General features: G+C 51.0%; 1 pseudogene; it reads left to right on the top strand.

The window, feature by feature from the left end:
• Nucleotides 1–345: 345 nt before the first annotated feature.
• Nucleotides 346–465, top strand: LOC114111094 (5S ribosomal RNA; annotated as a pseudogene).
• The last annotated feature ends 3,680 nt before the right edge of the window (nucleotides 466–4,145 follow it).

The following is a 4,145-nucleotide window of genomic DNA, read 5'->3' as shown; positions in this document are numbered from 1 at the left end:
ATGCTTCTTCAGGTGTTTGATTCTCCTAGTCAAACTCAAGTGCCCTAAAGGTACAAAGAAGACAAAAACTATAGTGGGGCCCTGAGCAGCCAACGGGATGGGAGGCCAAGGGTGAGAGGGCGTCAAGAACTCCGCGCCCCTCAGCCCAACCCCAGGCCCTGCACGCACGCACACCTGGCTGCTGGGGGGTCGGCGGTTGGCGGGGTTTGGGGGCGTGGTGGCGTCTGCAGGCCTAAGTCCAGGTTGCGGGTCATTTGGCTCAAGTTCAGCGCGCACCACCATGGAGAGGTGCGGCCAGCTGGCCCGACCAGCAGGTCAGAGCAAAAGGGAGGCACAGCGCATGGCTTTTAGGGCCATAGCACCCTGAACGTGCCCGACCTCATCTGATCTCGGAAGCTAAACAGGGTTGGGCCTGGTTTAGTACTTGAATGGGAGACCGCTTGGGAATATCAGGTACTGTAGGCTTTTTGCAGAGAAGGCAATGGCACGCCACTCCAGTACTCTTGCCTGGAAAATCCCATGGACGGAGGAGCCTAGAAGGCTGCAGTCCATGGGGTCGCAAAGAGTCAAACATGACTGAGCGACTTCACTTTCACTTTTCACTTTCATACATTGCAGAAGGAAAAGGCAACCCACTCCAGTGTTCTTGACTGGAGAATCCCAGGAGCGGAGCCTGGTAGGCTGCCATCTATGGGGTCACACAGAGTTGGACATGACTGAAGCGACTTAGCAGCAGCAGCAGGCTTTTTGCCTCCCCTCTCCTTTAGCGCCCGCCCCCATCCTCCATCCCAACTCTTGGGCTCCCCTAAGCCCCAGCCCCTCCTGGAGTGGGGAGGGGCCTCAGGGTTTGCCGGGGCCCCACCTCCCAGTGCAGACCTGAGTTGCCTCCATGCAGCCTGCCAGCCCCTCCGCATTTGGCCAGCCATCGGGTCTCCGTCTGGGGCTCCCTTGGCGTGCCTCAGGCTATCCCGGGGGCTGCCCCAACCCGAGCCCCAGCCCCACCCCCAGCCTCACAGGCGATCATGCGTGCACACAGATATATGTGCACAGATGGTGCGTGTATCTTGTTGAGTTCTACTTTTGGTGGATATATGACTGGGACTGCTGAATAATAACGGTACTTTTCCTTTTAGTTTCTTGAGGAACCTCCATACTCTTTTCCATAGTGGCTCTACCAACTCCCATTCCTACTAACAGTGGAGGCGAGTTCCCTTTTCTCCTCATCCTCTCCAGCATTTGTTACCTACAGACTTTTCCATGAGGACCGTTCTGACTAATGTGAAGCGGTACCTCATTGTAGTTTGGAGTTGAGTCTCTCCAATCATTAGTCATGTGGAGCAAGATGACCTTTTTCAAATGCAGATCCCATTCTATCACCTCCCTTCTCCAAATGCTCTTGTATTTCCCCATCATATTTAATATACGACCAAATCCCTTCATTGCTTGCTCCCCACTTTCTTCTCTGATGTTTTTTCACTGGAATGCCCTCTGCACTCTTTGGGTTACATCCCATAGGGCATTTTTCATTTCTTGAATGGACTAAGGTTCCCTTGTCACATAGCCTTCCAAGATGCTATTTTACCTACCTGAAATTCTTCCTGTATCTCAACCCTGGTTCATGTTGGTTCAACCTATGGGTCTCAACTCAATCATTACTCTGAAAACCCTTCCCTGACACCCAGTTTTTGGTGAGGGAAGGGGCCCCTATATAAGTTCTCAAAGGATCTGCCTGTTATTTATCATTAGATTTGTCTCAGTGAACGCAGGAGCTGTGTGTCTCCTTCTCTCAGCATTCTATTTCCAGACACGTATTCCATGCCTCCTAGCTCATAGTAGGTGCTCAATATTTATTTACTGTGTGAAAGACAGAAAAGTTCTTTGAAGCCTCAAGTTTTCACTTGGCTCAGCACTTTTGATCCTTTGCATATTTGTCGATTCAATTCTTTTCTTTCCTTGGTTGATGTGCACACGATATTCAAGGCACAATCTAAGGCACTAAGACATATCAATAAATATAGGTTCTTGCTTTCAAGGAACTCGTACATCAGATTTCTACAATTTAGGGTTTTTAAAATTCTCTAGAACCATGTGAACTTTTAGTATTATCCATTTTCATTTCAAAGCAAGATCGTTTTCCTTACATAGCAAAAGTGGAGACCTTCCAACTTTTAGTCCAATACTTATACCTTTACCATTTCAGGCAACTCTTTTGGTTCCTTCTGTAGGTGTGTGGCTCTTCCAGAAATGTGAAGATCTTCCATAGGCCTCAGACTTTTGTGTGATTTGGAATCATCAAGAAAGTTTCCAGTTATAGGTTCCAGACCACCACCTCAAAGAGTCAGTAGCGAATGGAGTGGATTCCAGGAATATGCATTGTTAACCAGCATCACTGGTGATTCTGTTGCTACAGACTCAGTGCAGTGGGCAGGGCCTGGATTGTCCACTGGGTCTCATGAGGAATGGAAAGAAGGGCTTCCTCACCACTGTTTATAGCCTTGTGACTAGAAACGGTCCCCAAGCAAGATTCAGACAAACCAGATAATCCCAGATTGTAGTCCATGAGATGAAGGAACTAAGCAGCTGGTTGAGATGGTGCCAAGGGGAAAGGTTGATCTTTTTTTCTCCCCCTCTACTCCTTTCTTCCTTGAGGCCTTAGGGATTCATCACGGAGATTTGAAATAGTTTACAACAGTCATGTTTGTTGAGGAAAGATTTTGCATTTAACCATCAACCAGTCCATTCTGAAGGAGATCAGCCCTGGGATTTCTTTGGAAGGAATGATGCTGAAGCTGAAGCTCCAGTACTTTGGCCACCTCATGCGAAGAGTTGACTCATTGGAAAAGACTCTGATGCTGGGAGGGATTGGGGGCAGGAGGAGAAGGGGACGACCGAGGATGAGATGGCTGGATGGCCATCGATGGATGTGGGTCTGAGTGAACTCCAGGAGTTTGTGATGGACAGGGAGGCCTGGCGTGCTGCAATTCATGGGGTTCTAAAGAGTCGGACATGACTGAGTGACTGAACTGAACTGAAAAAACGAAGAGAGCTTAAACTGCCACATGTTTCTTGAAAAAAGTCAACTGCTTTTCAATTCTGGGGTTTCTTCCTTGCCTTGTTCAAGTAGCCTTTATAGTGAAACTAAACTAAAACTAAATAAAGATTCAAAGATACCAACAAAGTACACCTTCCGTTTCTGAAATCATCTTTCCACTTAGTAGAACACTAGCTCTTTTCTTTGTATTGTGACTAGGGAATTAGCAGTCTCCAGGCTCAAATGGGAAGGCATACGCCTGCAGGAGGCTCAGGTTTGATCCCTGGGTCAGGAGATCCCCTGGACAAGGAAATGGCAACCCACTCCAGTATTCTCGCCTGGGAAATGCCACGAACAGAGGAGCCTGATGGGCCGCAGTCCATGGGTCACATAAAAGTTGGGCCCAACCGAGAAACTATGAACAGAAGTATTTCCAAGGACCACACTCAAGTGTGTGTGTACGTGTCTGTATCTCCCTCTCGCCCTCTTGGAGTCTGTCTCGGAAGCTTCATCTCTTTCTGCCTCTGACTCTCCTGACACCGGCCACCAGTCCGTTCCTCTGGCCCAGGGCTCTCACAGGTGCTATGGCTCTGGCTGAGGAGCTCGCGCCAACCGTCTGTCTCCCTTCACATGACTGCATGCGAGTGTCTGTGTGTCTGTCCATGTGCCTGGCCTGTCACTTGTCTGCTCTCTCAGGAAGGTCCTGTGCTTGGCGGGTGGCATCAGGGCAAGGGTGGGGGGTAGGGCTTGGTAGGGCGAAGGGGCAGGGCTGAGGGTCTCTAGTCAACCGCGCCTGCATGGTTCCCGGTGGGTTTGGGCACCGGGCAGCTGCTGGGCAAGATGGGCACTCAGGGCCCTGGCTGGGCTGCACCTAGGCCTGCAGGAGGCTCCGAGGCCCACGGGCCATGGGGGGTGGGCGACGGTGGACCATGAAGCCAGACACCTCTGGGGCCGCGTGGCCCTGAGCAGCAAACAGGATGGGGGTAGGCCCCCGCTGGGCTTGGAGAAGTCCAGGGTGGGAGGGTACCAAGACCTCCGCACCCCTCAGCCCACCCCCCAGGTCCTGTGCGCATGCACACCTGGCCACTGGGGGGGTCCCGGAAGCCCTCTGGGC

The sequence above is a fragment of the Ovis aries genome, chromosome 26 (genome assembly GCF_016772045.2).
Source record: "Ovis aries strain OAR_USU_Benz2616 breed Rambouillet chromosome 26, ARS-UI_Ramb_v3.0, whole genome shotgun sequence".
Taxonomy (NCBI): domain Eukaryota; kingdom Metazoa; phylum Chordata; class Mammalia; order Artiodactyla; family Bovidae; genus Ovis; species Ovis aries.
This window is presented reverse-complemented; position numbering and strand designations above follow the sequence as displayed.